This window comes from Triticum urartu, chromosome 4 (genome assembly GCF_003073215.2).
Source record: "Triticum urartu cultivar G1812 chromosome 4, Tu2.1, whole genome shotgun sequence".
Classification (NCBI taxonomy): domain Eukaryota; kingdom Viridiplantae; phylum Streptophyta; class Magnoliopsida; order Poales; family Poaceae; genus Triticum; species Triticum urartu.
Window position 1 is genome coordinate 350571292 of NC_053025.1, and position 23568 is coordinate 350594859.

A 23568-nucleotide genomic window follows, 5' to 3' on the forward strand; every position below is an offset into this window, starting at 1 on the left:
CAAAAGGTGTTATCTACCAGTGGAATTCTTAACAAGAACATGGAGTATATGCAAGAAAACAATGCAGATAAGGCTGCAATAATGGGCCATATACTCATATCACATGCTTCCCTAATACCTTATTAGACAAAACACAACACATTGTCAAAATCATGGAAACAATCCAACCATGCGAAAATAATGAGTAAAATACACTACAGGTCCTAAAAGTATTCCAAGTGTGTCAAGAAAGGTCCTAAAGGTTTGAAATCGTTCACCATGGGTCCTATATGTGTATTTTACCCGGGTCCTTTAGGACTTACTTGACACACTTGTAATACTTTTCGGAACTGTGGTGAATGACTTACACACATTTAGGACTTGAGGTGAATGATTGCAAACTTTTAGGAACTACTTGACACACTTGGAATATTTTTAGGACCTCCAGGGTATTATACTCAAAAATAATCAAGTGGGGCATGCATTTCCTTGTTCCAAATACAAAAAAAATCATGAGTACCTCATATTCTATGCTTACCACTGATACACTATTATAGCCCTTCAATCTTAAGATATACAACCCCCAGATGTTACAAATTCAAACCAACATAGGTTGCAAGTCCAATTAACCTAACATCATACACGAAAGATAACCAACCACAATAAATGGAGTATCCCCAATTTCCCATTAGAATTTTGGACCAGATGTTCGCATTGACAATCTTACATTGCCTCCAAGATCCCAGAAAATAAGTTTTGTATTTTGATCCTCAATACGACCAATGTTAAGTCCAACAGTAGGAACAATAATATCTTGTGGAACTCCTTCCGTTTCAGATAAGTTGATTTCAACTTTTCCAACAATGTGTGGAACATGAATTATAGGAAGTTAGAAGCAAGTTGATACAGTAGGTGATGATGTTAGTATACAGGTGTAGATAACATCACATGTTAGAACATATTTTGCTGAAAAATATATGAAGAAAAGCAGCATTGGCACAAATCTTCTATATCTAAATAGGATCCCTTCACACTTTTCCTGCCTACCCATGCAGCCACATCATCCCTTTTATACAACATGTTGCATGCACATTGAAACTTTCGCCACATCCTGACTTTCTTCTTGTGCGTGGGCTACGAAACCATTCCCCATTTTCTTTTGCCTAAGCTGCCCAAGCCAAGTTTTTGTAAGCGGGCTCTATAGTTGCGCCCTATGGCCCACCCAAATTAGCCCCAACATTTCCTTTCACTTTGCCTCTTCATTTTCTAAAAAATGCCTTTTCATTGCATCGAATCGACCAAATACATTTCTCCCCGTCGACCATTCCTCTTCATGTACTCTTCTTCCTCACATTGGATCGTCTTTCTCTCCTCATTCTGGAACCATCTCATTCTATTGGACTGTTCAGCAAATTCAATATTATTTTCCTCTTACTTTCTCAGTTAATTTTGTTATCCATGCCTCTGCAGGTACGAATGATCTTACTGTACATCTTCATTAAAGATCAACACCACTTGGCTCACACCCGACGAATCGTCGATGCATATGTGCTCAGGAGTTTAACCGCGTCATCCGACAGATCATAATCTTTGGCTTCATCCTTTCTCCAATCCGTGGATTCACATGGGTTCTTCCTCCGTGAGGTGTCATATGCTCACCTAACAATATGGATATGGCACTCTCTCCCTCTCTTACTAGGATGGCTCATAATGGAATTTTCATGGTGGATTTTAGTTTGCAAGTACATTTACACATAGTTCCCTATCCGTATGGTTTTTTTCTCAAGAATCCCCTTCTAGTAGGTTCAATCAGACGGAGTACTTATTGCTAGAAGTTAGAAATCTGTATCTTCGCTCTTTCTTCTCGTGCAACATGCAGCCATGCCAAAATATGTGCCGATCAATATATCACATTTTTGTGGCAGCCCCAACTCAACCTTCCTTGTGTATTTTATTTACTGATTTTGTGTGCTTCATCGAGTTGAGCCACGAGGTGTCTCTATGTAAGTTGTAATGCCCCGGAGACCATTGTTTTTGAGTCGCACGACTAGTCATCGACTACTCGACGAGTCGCACTGCTAGGGTTGACTCAAACCCCTCCAATAGTCTAGACTATTCGCGACTAGTCAATTTGCCAGGCTCGACTCATCACGGGTCGCTACCCCAAAACGACTCATCAACTCGAAAACCTTTCCAGACAATGCCATCGGTTACTGCCCATTACTCCTGATGGAATCTAGACTAGCCCCACATATCAATACTAGTCTTCCCCGCTCACTTTGTCCTCACTCGTGCGCACCTAGGACCAACTTCCCAGTTAGTCACCCATCCTGAAATTGCTCCAAGTTGAGCATGCTTAAGTTTGGAGTTCTTTCCGACTGGGTGATAGCTCTATATTTCACAAATTTTAGAGCTCATTTGTTGCATGTTCTCTTGATATATCATGTACCATTGAACCAAATAGTTATCCATTATGCATGATTATCGGTATCTACACTTTTCCTTGTGAGCATTGCACCTTTAGTATTTTACTTCATTATCATTAGTTTTCTTGTGTCTACAGGTGTGTTGGAGAAACCTAGGACCAAGTACGATGAAAGGACCAAGGATGGGTTCAATACGGAGTCAACTAGGGTCCAGACAGCCACTCCGGAGGTAGGAAAAAGTTTTTTTTTTCAAAGTGCTCCAAATCAACATATGAAACGAGGAATGGATCGACATCGTTAATATGAATCCAACCAGCCCAAGAACAAAAAATTCTGAGTTTGCATGAAGAAATGGTGATCATTTTACCGGAAGAGGTCACATCAAAAGACGACATCCATGTGACACATGCGGTTGTTTTGGGGGGAGTATGATGTGTAGACAGCTCCGAAAGTTGCCCTTCCAGATGGGATTCTTCACCGGTTTCACCCCTGTTCTATCTCGGGAGGTCCTTGGCTCGTAGAGAAGAGATTGGGAGAGGATTTGGCTCATTGAGAGCCCTTGGATGAAGCCCATCAAGAGAGGAGGCTAGGGAGGCTCCTTATATACACCTCCTCAATGCTAGCCGCCGACATACCATCTCATAATCCATCTTCCATCACATATCATTCATCCACAACCATCTCCATTGCTGCTCGACCACCAATAGAAGGAGGGACAATGCAAAGGGAAGAGGAGGAGGCTCTGCCGCCATAAGCACCGGCCGCCGGGCTGGTGCCCTTACACCGGCGCCGTCACTAGCGCCACCCCCATCTCCATCTCCCTCACCATCGGTGTGGGCATCATCATCACCATCATCACAGCATCGCTGTCTCCACCATCACCAGCATGCCTTCTCCCTTCATCGGCTTGATGTCAGCTTGTAACTTGTCCCTAACCTTCATGTCTTTGTTTGAGTAGTTGAACTAGTTCTTGAGGATATGGTTGAACCCATTATGATAACTGTTGCGATCCAATATTACATGTACATGATTCAAGTTAGTAACCTTCACAAATGTTGAGAGGAATGCTCACTCACATTTGTGCCTTGTGCCGTGAATTATATTATTGTCATTGTGAAGGGTTGGGGCGTTGGGGTAATTTGAGGTGACAGTAAAATCCTCGATTCCTCGCCATTGCAATTTATGGGGGAGTTACGGAGAGCCCTTAGAGAGGCTGTGTCCATGGGATTAACCCTTAATTATCATGAATTGTAACCCTATGGGGGAGACTATGATGGTGTCATGCATGGTACGTAGTCTACCTCGAGTAGAACATGTACTATACGTGACTCCGCCCACTTATGCATTTGACCAGTTACTAGAGGATACAATAGTTCATATTAGTGGTAGTGATTCTGGAACCCTCAATAAAGCCTTACTACTAAAGCATCATTATTAGTAACTGATATGTCCCAAACGTATCTACTTCTCCAAACATGTTTGCTCTTGTTTTGGACACTAATTTGCATGATTTGAATGGAACTAACCCGGACTAGCGTTATTTTCAGCAGAATTGCCATGGTGTTATTTTTGTGCAGAAATAAAAGTTCTTGGATTCGGCTGAAAATTTATGGTGATAATTTCTAGAATATATAAAAATATTGGCGAAGAGAATTACGAGAGGGGGGCCACCCAGGAGCGTAAAGCTCGGGCGGCGCGCCCATCCCCCAGGGCACACCCACAGGCTTGTGGGCCCCTGAAACCTCCGGCAACCATAACTCCTACTCCGTATATACCTATCCGGGGAGAAAAAATCAGGGAGAAGGAATCATCGCATTCTATGATACAGAGCCACCACCACCTCTTGTTCTTCATCGGGAGGGCTGATCTGGAGTCCGTTCAGGGCTCCGGAGGGTGGAAATCATCTCCATGGCCATCATCAACCCATCTCCATAAAATATTCCATGATGCTCACTACCGGGAGTGAGTAATCCCTTCATAGGCTTACCGGATGGTGATGGAGTTGGATGAGATTTTTCATGTAATCAAGTCAATTTTTTAGCGCTTGATCCCTAGCATACACTATGTTCCGAGATTGATGTTTCTATGACTTTGCTATGCTTAATGCTTTTCACTAGGGCCCGAGTGCCATGATTTCAGATTTGAACCCTTTATGTTTTCATGAATATATTTGAGTTCTTGATCCTATCTTGCAAGTTGTATGCACCTATTATGTGTTATGATCCGCATACCCGAGGTGACAATAATTGGTATTCTTTTTGGTGATTACCGTAGTTTGAGGAGTTCATGTATTCATTATGTGCTAATTCTTTGTTCCGGTTCTCTATTAAAAGGAGGCCTTAATATCACTTAGATTTCCTTATGGACCCCACTGCCACGGGAGGGTAGGACAAAAGATGTCACACAAGTTCTTATCATAAGCATGTATGACTATATACGGAACACATGCCTACATTACATTGATGAATTGGAGCTATCGTGTATCACTCTAGGTTGTGACTGTTATATGATGAATATCATCCAACACAAATATCCATCACTGATCCCATGCCTATGCTTTTCGCATATATTTTTTGAATAGTAAAAACAGCAGGAGAGGCTCCTACCGTTGCTCCATTAAAATAAAATTTACAAAGTTTAGTTTACATGGCACTAAGGGCTACTACAGAGGGAGGTTTAGGGAGTTTGATTCTATGCAACAAGGGAGGTGGAAAGAGTTTGCATGAACTCAGACAAATCTGGTTTCACTCTATAACTCATAATCTCAAGATCACTCTTAAGTGCATGGAGCCAGTCCTGAGTTGAGGCAGACACCCCCTTGGAGTACCTTCTATTCCTCTGTTTCCAAATGTTCCACGCAGGCAAGATCAGAAATTCTTTGAAAAGTGGACGTTGCCAAGTGTTTGAAGCATGTTTAATAATCTCCTAAATGGGTCTACCGCAATCCCAAGAGAGACCCAAAACATTCCAGCAAGCACTACTGAAAGTGCATTGGAAGAACCGGTGTATGTATGTTCCCAAGTACTGAACAGTACAAAGCATGTAGCCATGATCCTCACCAATTGGGAACTACCTCCTTGTAAAAGCATGTTTCTCGTGTTGATTCTATCCATGCATATTAGCCAGGCGAAGACTTTGTGTCTTTGAATTCGTTGTGGTATGTTTTGGGGCTTGACAGTTCCTAAATACAAATTTGTAGAATTTTTTGGGACGGAAGATCGTGTCCCCCCAACAAACAGTCCATTCATCCTTCACCATGTCCTTTGAAGGCCCTGCATCACCACCATTATAGAGTCCACTTCTGTTCTAGCTTCAATCAAAAGAGGTAGAGCAAAGTGATTGTATGGCTAAGGATCAAAATAGAAGTCTGCTAAAGAGATGTCCTCATCCAACGTGAAGGAGAACAAGTGTGGGTAAGTGTTCATGATGAGATCATTTTCATGCCGTAGATCCTTCCACATAAGCATCATGTCTCCCCCAGCCGGGATGCAGGTGGTAATCCCTCTGCAAATATCCATGAGTTTAAAGACATCCCACCACCTGAAGGAACCACACACTTGGTTTGCATGTGGGGGATTGGAACCATAGTAGGCATTCCAGACAAGCATCACCCAAGGCACATTATCTCGATTAATAAGTTTGTGTGAAAATTTGAGGAGCAATGCTTTGTTTTGGACCTTGAGGTCGATCACACCCAGCCCACCTTTTTGTTTCGGTCGACAGACGAGATTCCAGGCTTCTAGAGAGTAAGATTTCATGTTGCGATCAGCCACTTTCCTCGATAAACAGTGCCTTCTAGCATGATCAAAAGCATCAATGATCTTCAATGGGACTTTCAGGACACACATCGCAAATGATAGGACTGAGGAGAGGGACGAGTTAATGAGCTGTAATCTTTCGCTCTAGGAAAGCCAGAATAAGTCTTCTTTCGATACGATCCACCAACGACATCAGATCTATCATAGTTGGTCTAGTGGTTCCTAGGGGAAGCCCAAGATAGGAAAAGGGCATTGAGCCTATTTGGCAATCAAGTACCATAGCCAAGTCCACCATCTTCTGTTCGGACACATTGATTGGAATAATTTGAGATTTAGCATAATTAATTTTGAGACAAGTAGCTTTTGCATAAGAGTCCAACAAAGTTTTAATAGTCATAAGTTCTTGCCAGGATGCATTGACAACAATCATAGTGTCGTCAGTGTATTGAATAACTAGGAAGTCTCCCTAGGCAGGTTGATCAATTGGAAGTTCGAGGTGCCCTTCCGACCACACACAATTAATTAATGACTGTAGTAAATCTATAGCTAGGGCAAAAGGTAAGGGGGAAACCAGATCACCTTGTCATACACCTCGTCTACATTTGAATTCTTTCCCAGTGACCCCATTGAGAAGCACCAAGGATGATCCAGAGTCTAGCAAATTTTTTGTCCACATGCACCAATGTGCATCAAACCCTTTGGCTTTCATGATATCCAGAATAAATTTGTGTTCCATTGTGTCAAACGCCTTTTCGAGATCCAGTTTTAGATGACAATATCCGTGCCAGATTGCTTGCATCGATATAAATTTTCATACGGCCATGCCAATCAATTATGTATTGTCCTTGTCTTAATGAAACCATATTGGTTACGATGCACACCTATAAGAATCCATCTCTGCAATGATTCGGCTAGGATTTTTGTGATCACTTTGAGCACACAATTCAATAAAGAAATAGGCTGAAATCATTGACAGTCTCATGTGTAATTTTCTTGGGGATGACGGTTATAAGAGAAGTATTTAGACATTTGAGATCAATTTTTCCTTCCCAAAAATCAGCACATAACTGGTAGAAATCAGTTTTGTTAATATCCCAACATACCTTGAGAAAAAGTCCAGAAAAACCATCTAGGCTAGGGGCCCTATCCGCAGGAATAATTTTAATCACTCGATCAATTTCCTCATTTGAAAAAGGGGTCGGGAGCTCATCCAGTCCAAGCACACTTTGAATTAAATCAAAGAGCTAAAAATCATATATAAGAGTATTCGAGACTCCCATCATATTCGTGTAGCATTCCAGAAAGGCTTCAGCCTTTTCATCAGGATCTTCAATTAGACGGCCATGCGAAAGTTTTAAATTTGGAATGGAGTTCTTACAAAATCTTTCTGTAGCCCTAGGTTGAAAGTACTTGGTGTTTTCCTCTCCTTTGACGGCCCAACGGAAATTGCGGCGCTTCTTCCAGTAACCATTTTGGTATTTGAGGAGTCGGTCAAGTGGTTTTGAAAATTCTTTGAAATTTTGTCTTTGGTATCATGAGATATCTTTCTTCCTCAAGTTCATCAAGTTGAAGCAGGACCTTGTTGGAAATTTCAATTAATAAGCATAATTTTGATATCTATTTACTAAATTTTTTAGTGCATATCTCAGCCTTTTGAGCGTCCTTGAAAGTCTAGTGGTAGAGGACGAAGCTTTTAGGGAGCATTCCAAGATTTCTCCACCGTTGACATGAAATCTGGATGAGATGGCCAAAAACTTTCAAGCCTAAAATTTTTGCACCTAAGGATCAAAGTGTAAATCATCATCACACAAGGTACATGATCAGAGATTGGGCATGCCAAGGGTTTTACCATGGTATTAGGAAATGCAGAAATCCATTTCAGCGAGGAGAAGAACCAATCAAGTTGTTCCAATAGGGGTTGATCCTGCATGTTCGACCACGTGTGCTGCCTACCTTTAATGGGAATTTCCAATAGAGATAGTCCGCTGATTACTTCATTAAAGTTAAGGATTTCATACACATTTCCTCTAGGCAAGTTCCTATTTTCCAAAGATCGCATAAAATTAAAATCCCCCATGAAAAGCTAGAGATCATCCACATTGACTTCCAAAGCCGAAAACCATTCCCAAAAAATCAATTCTCTCCTAACCCGAGCATGGTCCATAAATGTTGGAGAGAGACCAAATTTTATTGCATCAAAGAGCCTCAAACTTAATTATAAGCGTAAACAGAAATTTGTAGATGACTACACCTGAGAATTGGTTACTACACCATATTATAATAAGGCCTCCCGAGGCACCATTCGAAGGCATGAACTCAAATTTGTCAAACCGGCGTGGACAACATTTACGAATTTAAGAGTGATCGAAACTTTTTTTTGTTTCTTGCAGACAAAAAATAGAGCAGTTGGCTTCTTCGATCTAGTTGAGCAACGCAAGACACTTGTTATCATCATTCATACCATGCATATTCCAGCATCAGATCTTCCAAAGTGCAGTCGGCATAGTTCAGATAAAATAAACAGAGAGATAAGTGAAATAAAAGAGAGAAGACACAAAATACTGAAGCGCAACAAACACTATCAGAAGACATCCTTAGATGGAGGCAGAGGCATCTTTCAGAAGGAGATCCTCCGCAAGCTCAACTTCAGGGATACCGCACATAGTAGTGCCCACCATCTGAATCATGGCAATCAGGGTAGGTTCTGTTGGGAAACGTAGCATGCAATTTCAAAAAAAATATCTACGATCATGCAAGATCTATCTAGGAGATGCATAGCAACGAGAGGGGGAGAGTGTGTCCATGTACCCTCGTAGACCAAAAGCGGAAGCGTTAGCTTAACACGGTTGATGTAGTCGAACGTCTTCGTGATCCAACCTATCAAGCACCGAATGTACGACACCTTCGAGTTCTGCACACGTTCTGCTCGATGATGTCCCTCTAACTCTTGATCCAGCAAAGTGTCGAGGGAGAGTTTCGTCAGCACGACGCTGTGGTGACGGTGATGGTGATATGATCCATGCAGGGCTTCGCCTAAGCACTATGACAATATGTCCGGAGGAGTAAACTGTGGAGGGGGGCACCTGTCATGCCCAATATGCGACTCTATCTTAAAGGAACTCGAAGGTCCCACCAAGGATAGAATCGCATATTGACACGCTTTTGCAAGGTGGATATCATTACATCGAACCATTACATAATAGTTGGGGATACATAAAGAAGACATACATAGCCACATGAATACATCAAACATCATACATGAGAACAACATCCGACTACGGATGAAACACAAACATAAACTCAAATGACATCCACCCTGCTAGCCCAGGCTGCCGACTAGGAACCTAACCCAAGATCGAAGAAGAAGAAGAACTCCAAGACAAGGAAACATCGCTCTCACGTCATGATCATTGCATTACCTGTACCTGCAACTGTTGGTGTAGTAATCTGCGAGCCACGAGGACTCAGCAATCCGATTACCGTGGGTTTCAAGACTAGCAAAGCTTAATGGGTATGTAAAAGGATAAGGTGGTGAGGTTGCAGCAAGCGACTAAGCATTGTATGGTGGCTAACTTACGAATACAAGAGTAAGATGAGAAACTACGCAAACGGTCACCAACTAGTAATGACCAATAAGTGATCCTGAACTACTTACGTTCAAACATATCCCAACCGTGTTCTCCTCTTGAACTTCCCTGAAAAGAGACAGTCACGGTTACGCAACGTGGTTGGTGTATTTTAAATGAGTTTACTTCAAGTCCTCTACTCGGAATCCCGGTGCACGAGACATTTCGACAATGGTAAAACAAGTCCAGCAAGACCTCCCTACGTGCCGAGACCCTGATAGTAGCCGCGTGTATCTCGTCTCAGGCCACGACAGATGCGCTAGTGCCAAAATACCCCAAATTGCCAAGGGGCGGTCCCGCACAGTGCTCTAGTTTGGCACCAACACCATCGACACTGCCCCCCTTGTATGTAGAAAGAATCCTCGGGTTCATGACACCCAATGCCAATTAATTACTTAGTTCAAGTTTTATTATGGCAAAAGTTAAAACCAATGTTGGGCCTTGCTGGAAGAGTTTTATTGAAAGCGAACTGTCAAGAGGGGCCGATAAACCCTCACCATGTTAGGGATGCAAAATCAAGGAACATAACACCGGTATGACGGAAACTAGGGTGGCAAGAGTGGAACAAAACACCAGGCAAAAGGCCGAGCCTTCCACACTTTAGCAAGTATACATATGCATTAATTAAATAAGAGATATCGTGATATCCCAAAATAACCATGTCCCAACATGGAACAACCTGCAACTGCACCTGCAACTAGCAACGCTATAAGAGGAGCTGGGCAAAGCGATAACATAGACAAACAATGGTTTGCTAGGAAAGGTGAAAAGGTTAGAAGCTATCATGGCAATTTGGGAGGTTGATAAACAAGTGGTAGGTAGCGCGACATAGCGATAGCATCGAGACAACTAGAATAGCAAAGATAGTAGTGAGATCCAAGGTGATGGTCATCTTGCCTGAAATCCAACTAGGAAGAAGAACAAGTGCATGAAGAAGATGATCCCACGTATTCGAACGAATCCTCACAATCGCTATGAAACAGGAACTATCGAGAAGGAGCACAACCAGAAAGAAGCAACCAACATGGTAAACACACAACACATAACAAGACATGGTGCTCAACCAAGTAGGATGCATGACAAGGCTATATGATGCTACTGATGGCAAGAGATGATGCATACAAGAACAACACATCAAAGCAAGTTTAAATGAGGCCGAAATCAACATATAACAATTCTAGTAAGTCCTCATATGCAAATTTTGAAATTGGTCCAGATATGAATAATACATCATGTTAAAGTAGTTAAACATCAAGTTAAAGTGCACCAAGATGATCTACATGCTTTTCTAGTCAAGTTACATATAAAGTTCATTTAATTCGGAGCTACGACCTAGAAGATATGAGCAAAACAAGTTAAACATGACATTGATGCAAAAGCAAGCCGAACAGCATCTCCAACACTCCAAAACATGGATGCAACAAGGCATCATGAAGCTACATGCAAAACCAAGCAAGTTTCATGTAGAGCATGCTCAAAACGGAGCAACGGTTCAACACATACACTCAATACAAGTTTCAAACACAATCTACCCAAAACAGCGACTAAGCACATTACAATCAAGGAAACAACATGCTACAGGAAAGACATGGACACAAACTTGACATTCACTTCAAGTACAGACAACATGCTTCAAATATCATTAAGGTTCAGGTTCATAGGCATCAAGATTAATCGAAGATGATCAATGCAAAAAAGCAACTTGATAACACAGATTATGACTGTGAAAAACAGGGCATACAAGTGAGCAGAAATAACATGTTGACATGTTGGAGGCATGAAACAATGATGATATAGTGCAAGAACACAACAAGCAAAAGCATGGCATTAAATTACATGTTAAACATGGCAAAACATTATTACTAAGCATCTCCGTATGAGCCCTAGATCAATGGCAATCAACAAGACAAGATGTAACATGGTATAAGATGATTCTCAAACTTTGAGAAAATCTAGGAATGCAAAATAGTAACATTATGATGCTGAGTTTGGAGGCACATAACAGCAACCATTGTAACTTTAGTAATGATGCAAAATACATGGGCATTTAGTATACATGATATACTTGAACTTAGTCCAAGGGCACAAGTTCATATGATTCATGCAAAAAAGGAACATGATGTTAACAGGATGACAGATTTAGCATGATGCCAACTTGAGAGCAAGAAAGAGACAAACTACAGCAAGTTATATGGAAACCAAGGACATGGCATCAAAGTACACATAACAAGGATCAAATAACATCAAGGCACCATATACATATGGCTCATGGACTAGTGGGAACCATCAAGACAAGTTTAAATGTTGTAACAATTTCAGCAAGTGTAAAACAGCAAAATCAGCATAGCATGTTTGCTAGCTTGGAACAGAGGTCATATGAAGTCCACAATTATAAAACTTGGCATGTGGACACGATACTCATAACATAATTCAATTCATGTAATTGGAGCATCTCCAAAAGAGGCATATATTAACTAATAACAAGCTCACAATAGGGCATCATGAAGGTAACAGAAAACTGGAACATCATTTAGGCATGTTCATGGCAATGAAAACATATGCTACGGTACATATATGAGGCATAAAATGGCACGACATTATAGAGCATAATATGGACATCAAAACATGTCAACTAGGCATCTCGAGATTGTGCATGGAATATATGGTAACATCAAGTTAACAAGGCAACACAACGTAACAATTACAGACTTAGCAAAAATCACTAAGTCTCATAAAACAACAAACATCAAGTAGCACACTTTGCAAGCTTGTGATAGTTACGACAGAGCACATAAAAATACATGGATGGCACCACTGTAAAGATGGCATGAATATGATCCTAAAACATGTAGACATGATGCTCAAACGATAAACACACAAAATGCTATAAAAAGGAAAATCAACAAGTTATGACAGTTTCCTGTAGATAACAACATTTAGCACTTTTGCAACGATGATTAAGGCATCAATCTGAACCATAACATGCATGAAAATTAGACTAGCATGTAGAGCATTCAAAGATGAACAATTCCATACTAAGAACATCATCATAGGATTATTATGCACAAAGTTACACACACCACAGGTTGCACTTATGACATGAGTTTCTAGGGGGCAATATAACAAAACTGTGCATGTGTGGGACTTAGCGGAGGCGAGCTCACCAGAGGGCCCATGTGCCAGATCGAGGTTGGGGCTGGGAAAAACCGGCGCGGTGCGGATTGCTGGTTCAGCAGGCCTGGTCGAACCGGACCGGTCTGCTCGGACCGGCCGGTCCGCTCGGTTGACCAGGCAAGACAAGGCAGGGGTCGTGGCATGGCGGAGCCGGCGAGCAGTGACAACGGCGTGCAGGGCTAGGGACGGCGGTGTCGCGGTGGAGGAGGCTGGATCCGATAGTGGGCATCGATCTTGCTGGAGGAAGGTGGTGCGGCGGTGAAGACCTTCGGGTGTGGGGCGGCGGGAGCGCCGTGGGTGAGCTCAGGCGGTGCTCCGAGGAAGAGGCGGACGCCGGTGTGCTCCAGTGGGGTTGAGGCGGCGGCGGACGGCGAACGCTAGCGAGGTGGCGACCCGAGCATGCGGGGCATACGGGCGGCGTCGCGCGGGCTCGTCAGGGGCTAGCTGGGCTCGGGCGGGCCCCAATCTAGGCCAGAAGGTCCGGCGGCAGGAGAGGGAGGCAGGGGCGCGCAGGGAGGACACATGGCGTGATGGGAGTGGAGGCAAGCGACGGCTGGGCGACGTGGAGGCGCTTGGTTGGCTATGGGGGGCGGTGGCTGGACATGTCCGGCCGGGACGGACGTGTTTGGCGGCGCGAGGAGGAAGATGGCTAGGGTTTGCCCACAAATTTCGAGGGAGGGGACTAATTTACAGGTAGAGGGAGCTAGGAGAGGCTGAATGAGGTGCGGTTTTCAACCACACGATCGTGATCCAACGGCGGAGGGCATGGAGGGGGTTTAGATGGGCTAGTGGGCTGTTGTTGAGGGGTGCTGGGCTGCAAAGAGAAGGAGGGTTTGACGGTTACATAGTTAACCGTTGGGGCATCAAACGACCTCCAAATTGAACGGAATTTGACAGGCGGTCTACTGGTGATGTACCAAGGCAACTCGACAAATCTCGGCCCATTCCAAGAACGTTTTCTCCCACTCACAAAACGAGGTATGGGAGGTGCAACGGGTGCATGTGAGAGTGTCGGAAGCCGAAACGGACAACACAGAAAATGGCCGGATGCAAGTTTTGGAAACATGAGGATGCAATGCACATGATAACATGGCAAAATACAACATGCAAGGGAATGACATGGCAACGACGGCGAATGATTGGAAGACACCTGGCGCATCGGACTCGGGGCGTTACAGCACCGCACACATCTAAGAGAACAATTGTTGTGCTTTGGGGTGCCCCCTGCCCCCGTATACAAAGGAGGAGGGGAGGAGGCTGGCCTAAGGGGGCACGCCATGGGGGGGAAACTGACTAGGACTCCTAGTCCATGTCGGCCCCCTTCCTTCTTTCGGAGGGGGAAGGGGCGAAGGGGAGGGAGAGGGGGAAGGAAAGGGCAGCGGCGCCCCCTCCCATTGTCCAATTCGGACTGTCCATGGGGGGGCGCCACCCCTTGTCGGCTGCGCACTCTGTCCCATATGGCCATGTTGGCCCATTACTTTCTGGGGGGGGGGGTCGGGTAACCGCTCGGTACTCCGAAAAATTTCTGAAACACTCCGAAACTATTCCGGTGTTCGAATACTATCGTCCAATATACCAATCTTTACCTCTCAACCATTTCGAGACTCCTCGTCATGTCCGTGATCTCATCCGGGACTCCGAACAATTTCGGTCACCAAAACACATAACTCATCATATAAATCATCGTCGAACGTTAAGCGTGCGGACCCTACGGGTTCGAGAACTATGTAGACATGACCGAGACACATCTCCGATCAATAACCAATAGCGGAACCTGGATGCTCATATTGGTTCCTACATATTCTACGAAGATCTTTATCGGTCAAACCACAATGATAAAATATGTCATTCCCTTTGTCATCTGTATGTTACTTGCCCGAGATTCGATCATCGGTATCTTCATACCTAGATCAATCTTGTTATCAGCAAGTCTCTTTACTCGTTCTATAATGCATCATCCCGTAACTAACTCATTAGTTACATTGCTTGCAAGGCTTATCGTGATGTGCATTACCGAGAGGGCCCAGAGATACCTCTCCGATACTCGAGTGAAAAATCCAAATCTCGATCTATGCCAACCCAACAAACACCTTCGGAGACACCTGTAGAGGTCTTTATAATCACCCAATTACGTTGTGACGTTTGATAGCACACAAGGTGTTCCTCTGGTATTCGGGAGTTGCATAATCTCATAGTCAAAGGAATATGTATAAGTCATGAACAAAGCAATAGTAATAAAACTTAACGATCATAATGCTAAGCTAACAGATGGGTCTTATCCATCACATCATTCTCCTAATGATGTGATCCAGTTCATCAAATGACAACACATGTCTATGGTCAGGAAACTTAACCATCTTTGATTAACAAGCTAGTAAAGTAGAGGCATACTAGGGACACTTTGTTTTGTCTATGTATTCGCACATGTATCAAGTTTCCGGTTAATACAATTCTATAAGAATAATAAACATTTATCATGATATAAGGAAATATAAATAACAAATTTATTATTGCCTCTAGGGCATATTTCCATCATGTTCTGGCACATTTTGATCCTCTAACTCCCCAACCGCAACATTTTCTTCTATTTGCATTGATTGAACATCCTCCAAAGCAGGCACATGTCTGTGCATAACATGAGAAACTTTCTTCCTTTTTTTAGAAAGAGAAGGAGCCTTGAAACCTAGGTACCTTGTGTATCTGTTGCAACGCCTGACCTCAGAGACATACAACGGAGTGATTATGTGATGACGATTCTTAGATGCAGCAGTGTCAACATCCATAGTTTCAGTGGTATCCAATGAAGAAGGAAGACTATCATATTCATCAAAGATGATATCTGTGCCCATCAGATGAATATCAGCAAGGGTATCATGCACAACACACAAGATTTCCCGAGAGATATAGATCACAGTATTGCCATGAGCTAAATTAGAGAAAGGAAACCAGGTGTAGCAGGCCACTCCAACAATTTTGTGAAGAAATGATTGAAGTCCGTTCATACAGATCATCCACTCTTCAATTTTTTTTCAAGAGAAACAAAGTAGCCAATGTGAGGTGTGAAAACTATAGCGTAGCAGTGAATCAGAAAGACCAAAAGATTTCCATCCACAGGTAAACCAACTTCCACCTCGTCATTGCCAATCTAACAAAAAATGAATTGTCCAGCAGGAGTCCCATCAACAATACTAGTGATGACCCACAAGTATAGGGGATCTATCGTAGTCCTTTCGATAAGTAAGAGTGTCGAACCCAACGAGGAGCAGAAGGAAAAGACAAGCGGTTTTCAGCAAGGTATTCTCTGCAAGCACTGAAATTATCGCTAAGGGAAGTTCTATGATGAGATAATTTGTAATGGGTAGGTGCCCCAATTCTTTTTGTATCAAAGGACAAGCCTAGACGAACTCTTATATAAAGCAAAGCGCTCCCGAGGACACATGGGAATTACTGTCAAGCTAGTTTTCATCATGCTTATATGATTCACGTTCGTTACTTTGATAATTTGATATGCGAGTGGGCCGGTGCTTAGGTGCTTCCCTTCCTCGGACAAGCCTCCCACTTATGATTAACCCCTCTCACAAGCATCCGCAACTACGAAACAAGAATTTAGATAAATCTAACCACAGCATGAAACATATAGATCCAAATCAGCCCCTTACGAAGCAACGCATAAACTAGGGTTTAAGCTTATGTCACTCTAGCAACCCATCATCAACTTATTACTTCCCAAGGCCTTCCCTAGGCCCAAATCATGGTGAAGTGTCATGTAGTCGATGTTCACATAACACCACTAGAGGAGAGACAACATACATCTCATCAAAATATCAAACGAATACCAAATTCACATGATTACTTATAACAAAGACTTCTCCCATGTCCTTAGGAACAAATGTAACTACTCACAAAGCATATTAATGTTCATAATCAGAGGAGTATTAATTATCATTAAGGATCTGAATATATGATCTTTCACCGAATAAACCAATTAGCATCAACTACAAGGAGTAATCAACACTACTAGCAACCCACAGGTACCAATCTGAGGTTTTGAAACAAAGATCAGATACAAGAGATGAACTAGGGTTTGAGAGGAGATGGCGTTAGTGATGACGATGGCTTCGATTTCCCCCTCCCAGAGGGAAGTTTCCCCAGCAAAACAGCTCCGCCGGAGCCCTAGATTGGTTCTGCCCAGGCTCCGCCTCGAGATGGTGGCGCTTCGTCCCAAAAGTTTCCTCCTGATTTTTTAGGTCAAAACACACCATATAGCAAAAGATGGGCATCCAGGGCCTACCGGAGACCCCACAAGGCAGGGCAGTGTGCCCAGGGGGGTAGGGAGCGCCTTCCACCCTTATGGATGGCAGGTGGCCCCCCTCTGGTGCTTTCTTCGCCCAATGTTTTTTATATATTCCAAAATAATTCTCCGTGAAGTTTCAGGACTTATGGAGATGTGCAGAATAAGTCTATAATATTTGCTCCTTTTCCAATCCAGAATTACAGCTGCCGGCATTCTCCCTCTTCATGTAATCCTTGTAAAATAAGAGAGAAAGGCATAAGTATTGTGATATAATGTGTAAGAATAGCCCATAATGCAATAAATATCAATATAAAAGCATGATGCAAAATGGACGTATTAACTAGCAGCAGCCCTTTCCACCATTGCGACATGTTCATTCCATACTCAAATACCATCCTCCCGGTCTGCATCACTAGTCTGAATGCCATCCATCATGGACGGCCCCTCAGATCTAGTCATCTGACGGTAACTGAAGCCTCGGTAAGATTCATGAACTGGAGGAAGCACACTCCACTCCCCCGATCCCTTCTGTGGTGGTGGCAAGGTAGGGACAGCCTCCCAAGCATTAGCGGTGTTTTGCATCTACCAGACCTGTGCATCGTGTTGCGCTTGTTGTATGGCCATCATAAAAGTGAATTGTTCGGGTGGGGTGATGCACCCATAGGCGAAACCTCTTATTCATTCCCTGGCAAGTTTTGATTGGGATTTCTTCCATTGAGAATGTAGACAGGAACAGACCACGATTTCCCAAGACCATTAATGTCAGCAAACCTCTTCACCACAAGACTAAATGGAACCACAGGAACTTCATTGATCAGAACACACACAATAACTCGCGCCTTACGGTGACCAGGATGATGCCAGTAAGTAATATGCCCAAAGCAAGAAACCGCTTTAATGAGATGATATTCGGTCTAATAATCCGGTGGAGAAGTAAGGAGCATGACCCAAGCGTCCCTCTCAATCACTGGATGACGCATGTTTGGCCCCTCATCATGGCGTATCAAGGTAAGGTAAACTCAGAGAGATTTCCAAGCGCATGCGAACTAGTATTGTAACGCTCCGAGCCTGATGCGCCAGGTGTCTTCCGTTTATTCGTCGTCGTTACCATGTCATTTTCTTGCGTGTTGCATTTTGCCATGTCATCATGTGCATTCCATTTGCATTCATGTTCGTCTCTTGCATCTGGTCACGGTCTCCGTTGTCCGTTTCGGAATCCTACACTCTCACACGCACCTGTCGCCCCTCTCAGATCTTGTTTCGTGAGCGGGAGAAAAACCTTCTCGGAATGGGGCGAGATTTGTCGAGTGGCCTTGGTATATCAATGGTAGATCGCCTGCGAAATTTCGTTCCATTTGGAGGTCGTTTGATGCCCCAAAAGTTAACCGCATTAACCGAAACCCTCCTTCTCTTTGCAGCCCAGCACCCCTCCACAATAGCCCACTAGCCCATCTAAGCCCCCTCCATGATCTCCGTGGTTGGATCACGATCGTGTGGGCGAAAACCGCACCTCATTTGTCCTCTCCTAGCTCCCTCTACCTATAAATAAGCCTCCCCCTCCATTTTCGCAAACGAAACCCTAGCTCCCACCTCCTCCGCGCCGCCGGACATGTTCGCCGACGGCCGGACATGTCCGCTCCGCCGCGCCCGAGCCTATCCGGAGTCGCCACGTCGCCTCAGCCACTTCCCCATGCCGCCGGCCCACTGTGGCCCAACCGCGGCCCGCCCGGGCCCGACCATCCATCCCGCTCCTCCCGCTTGATCCCAAGGGGATCGAGAGCGCTCGCCGCCACCCGTCCGCTCCTCTTCCCCGAGGTCGCCGCTGCCGTCTCGCTGTGCTCCGCTGCCCCCAGGTCGCCGACCATCGCGCCCTTCCCCATCTTCTTCTCCTCCTTACCCTAACCTCTCTCTCTCTCTATCATCGCCATGAACAGGAGCAGGAGCTCCGAGCTCGCTGCCGACCCCGTTTCACCGCCCCACCGCCCGGATCTGACGGGATCCGCCCCATCATGCGCCCGCCGGCGACCTCCGGCCAGGTCCGTGCCGCGCCACCGCAAGCCCCAGTCGCCGCCGCCTGCCTCCCCTCGTGCGGTCACGAGGAGAACGACGACCAGCGTCGCTAGCCGTGTGGGCAACCACGCGCCCGCATGGGCCTTCTTCCTGCATGTGTGGGCTAGCCCACCTCCTCTACCGCTGCAAGGCCCAGCCAGCCTCCTCTTCTTTCCTGGGCCATCCAACTGGTGAGCACACCCCTATTCTTCGCTTCGTGCGCATTATAGCTATATCGCGCTCAGTTTCTGTCCCACAAAAATCACCTAAGTCCCTATTTTGCCCCATCATGTGTGCATCTTGCGATGATCATAACTTCACGCGTATCGCTCCGATTTGTGTGCATGATATGTCAAATTGTTTGTCTCTGAGTGCTCTACATGGTTGTTTAGTTTGCATGCATGTTAGTGTCCATCTTGATGCCTTAATCATTGTTGCAAGGGTCATATATGATGTTAACTACTGGAGATTGTCATAACTTGTTGTTTTGTCTTTTTCATAGCATTTTGTGTGTTGATCTTTTGTGCATCATGTAAGCATGTTTTAGAAACATATTAATGCCATCTTTACAATGGTACAATCCATGTATTTTTATGTGCCTTGTGGTGACTAGCACAAGCTTGTAAAGTGTGCTGCTTGATGTTTGCTGTTTTTTGAGACCGTGATTTTTGCCAAGTCTGTAACTGTTACAGTATGTTGCCATGTTAACTTGATGCTACCATCTATTCCATGCATAATCTGGACATGCCTAGTTGACATGTTTTGATGTCCATGTTATGATCTATCATGCCATGCCATTTGATGCCTCATATATGTCCTGTAGCATATGTTTTCATTGCCATGAACATGACTAAATGATGTTCCAGTTTTTTGTTAACCTCATGACGCCATGTTGTGAGCTTGTTATTGATTAACCTATGCCTCTTTTGGAGATGCTATGACTACTTTTTCCACATGCCAAGTTTGATAATTTTGGACTTCCTATGACCTCTGTTCCAAGCTTGTAAACATGCTATGCTGATGTTGCTGTTTTACACTGGCTGAAACTGTTACAACATATAAACTTGTCATGTTGTTTCCCACAAGTCCATAAGCCACATGTTTATGATATCTTGGTGTTATTTGCTCTTTGTTATGTGTACTTTGATGCCACGCCCTTGGTTGCCATATAACTTGCTGTAGTTTATCCTTTTCTTGCTCTCAAGTTGCCATCATGCTAAATCTGTCATCCTGTTAATAGCATGTTCATGTTTTGAAGCATCATAGTAATTATTCCATGCTTCATATGAATTTGTGCCCATGGACTAAGTTGAATTTTATCATGTCTACTACGTGCACATGTCTTTTTAATAATTATTAAAGTTGCTATGCTTGCTGTTATGTGCCTCCAAAGTCAACATCATAATCTTATTGTTTTGCATTACCAGATTTCCCCTAAGCCTGAGAACCAGCTTATGTCATGTTGCATCTTGTCTTGTTGATTGCCATTGATCTAGGGGTTATATGGAGATGCTTAGTAATCAAGTTTTGCCATGTTTAACCTTTACTTTAATTCCATGCTTTTGTTTGCCATGATCTTGCACTATATCATCATTGTTTCACGCCTCCAACATGTCAACATGTTATTTCTGCTCACATGTATGCCCTGTTTTTCACCAAGTCATAATCTGTGTTATTAAGTTGCTTTTTGCATTGATCATATTGGTTTAATCCTGATGCCTATGAAGTTCAACCTTAATGTTATTTGAAGCATGTTGTGTGTACTTTGAGTGCATATCAAGTTTGTGTCCATGTGTATCCTGTAGCATGTTGTTTCCTCGATTGCAAAGTGCTTAGTTGCTGTTTTGGGCAGATTGTGTTTGAAACTTGTGTTGAGTGTATGTGTTGAACCGTGGCTCCGTTTGGAGTATGCTCTATATGAAACTTGTTTGGTTTTGCATGTAGCTCCATCATGCCTTGTTGCATCCATATTTTGGAGTGATTGTGATGCTGTTTTGCTTGCATTGGCATCAATGCCATGTTTAACTTGTTTTGCTCATACCTTCTAGGCCGTAGCTCCGAATTAAACGAACTTTATATGTAACTTGACTAGAGAACCATGTAGATCATCTTGGTGCATTTTAACTTGATGTTTAACAACTTTAACATAATGTTTTGTTCAGATCTGGAGCAATTTCGAAATTTGCATATGAGGACTTACCGAAATTGTTATATGTTGTTTCCGGCCTCATTTACACTTTCTTTGATGTGTTGTTCTTGTATGCATCATCTCTTGCCATGAGTAGCATCATGTAGCCTTGTCATGCATCACAATTGGTTGACCATCATGTCATGTTTATGTGTGGTGTGTTTACCATGTTGTTTGCTTCTTTCCGGTTGTGCTCCTTCTCGATAGTTCTTGTTTCGTTGCGATTGTGAGGATTCGTTCGACTATGTGGCTTCATCTTCTTCATGGACTCATTTTTCTTCTTAGTGGGATTTCAGGCAAGATGACCGTCACCTTGGATCTCACTGCTATCTTTTCTATGCTAGTTGTCTTGATGCTATCGCTATGTCGTGCTACCTACCACTTGTTTATCAAGCCTCCCAAATTGCCATGTTAGCCTCTAACCTTTTTACCCTTGCTAGCAAACCGTTGTTTGGCTATGTTACCGCTTTGCTCAGCCCCTCTTATAGCGTTGCTAGTTGCAGGTGCAGTTGCAGGTTGTTCCATGTTGGGGCATGGATATCATGGGAGATCACAATATCTCTTATTTAATTTAATGTGTTGGGGAACACAGTAATTTCAAAAAAATTCCTACGCACACGCAAGATCTATCTAGGTGATGCATAGAAACGAGAGGGGGGAGTGTTGTCCACATACCGTCATAGACTGAAAGCGGAAGCGTTATGACAACATGGTTGATGTAGTCGTACGTCTTCACGATCCGACTTATCATAGCACCAAAGGTTCGACACCTCCGTGATCTGCACACGTTCAGCTCGGTGACCTCCAACGAACTCTAGATCCAGCTGAGGTCGAGGGAGATTTTTGTGAGCACGATGGCATGATGACGGTGATGATGAAGTTACGACGCAAGGCTTCGCCTAAGCACTACAATGATATGACTGAGGTGGAATTTTGTGGATGGTGCACCGCACACGGCTAAACAATCAACTTGTGTGTCTATGGGGTGCCCCCCTCCCCCATATATAAAGGAGTGGAGGAGGGGAGGGCCGGCCCTCTCATGGCGCGCCCAGGGGGGTCCTATTCCTATTAGGAGTAGGTTTCCCCCTTTCCCTAGTTGGAGTAGGAGAAGAAGGAAGAGGGAGAGGGAGAGAACGAAAGGAGGGGCGGCCCCCGTCCTAATTCGGATTGGGCTTGGGGGGGTTGGCGCCCCCACCTTGGCTGCCTCGTCTTCTCTCCCACTAAGGCCCAATAAGGCCCATTGACTCAGGGGGGGGGGGTTCCAGTAACCCCCCGGTACTCCGGTAAATGCCCGAACTCATCCGGCACCATTCCGATGTCCAAACATAGCCTTCCAATATATCGATCTTTATGTCTCAACCATTTTGAGACTCCTCGTCATGTCCGTGATCACATATGGGACTCCAAACTACCTTCGGTACATCAAAACACATAAACTCATAATACCGATCGTCATCGAACGTTAAGCGTGCGGACCCTACGGGTTCGAGAACTATGCAGACATGACCGAGACTCACTTCCGGTCAATAACCAATAGCGGAACCTGGATGCTCATATTGGTTCCTACATATTCTACGAAGATCTTTATCAGTCAAACTGCATAACAACATATACTGTTCCCTTTGTCATCGGTATGTTACTTGCCCGAGATTCGATCGTCGGTATCTCAATACCTAGTTTAATCTCATTACCGGCAAGTCTCTTTACTCGTTCCGTAATGCATCATCCTGCAACTAACTCATTAGTCACATTGCTTGCAAGGCTTATAGTGATGCGCATTACCAAGAGGGCCCAGAGATACCTCTTTGATACACGGAGTGACAAATCCTAATCTCGATCTATGCCAACTCAACAAACACCATTGGAGACACCTGTAGATCATCTTTATAGTCACCCAGTTATGTTGTGATGTTTGATAGCACACAAGGTGTTCCTCCGGTATTCGCGAGTTGCATAATCTCATAGTTAGAGGAACATGTACAAGTCATGATGAAAGCAATAGCAATAAAACTAAACGATCATTTATGCTAAGCTAACGGAAAGGTCTTGTCCATCACATCATTCTCTAATGATG

At 43.9% G+C, this 23568-nt stretch overlaps 1 pseudogene; it reads right to left on the reverse strand.

The window, feature by feature from the left end:
* Window positions 1-3347, reverse strand: part of LOC125554752 — a 63104-nt pseudogene extending 59757 nt beyond the window's left edge.
* Between the last annotated feature and the right edge of the window lie 20221 nt (window positions 3348-23568).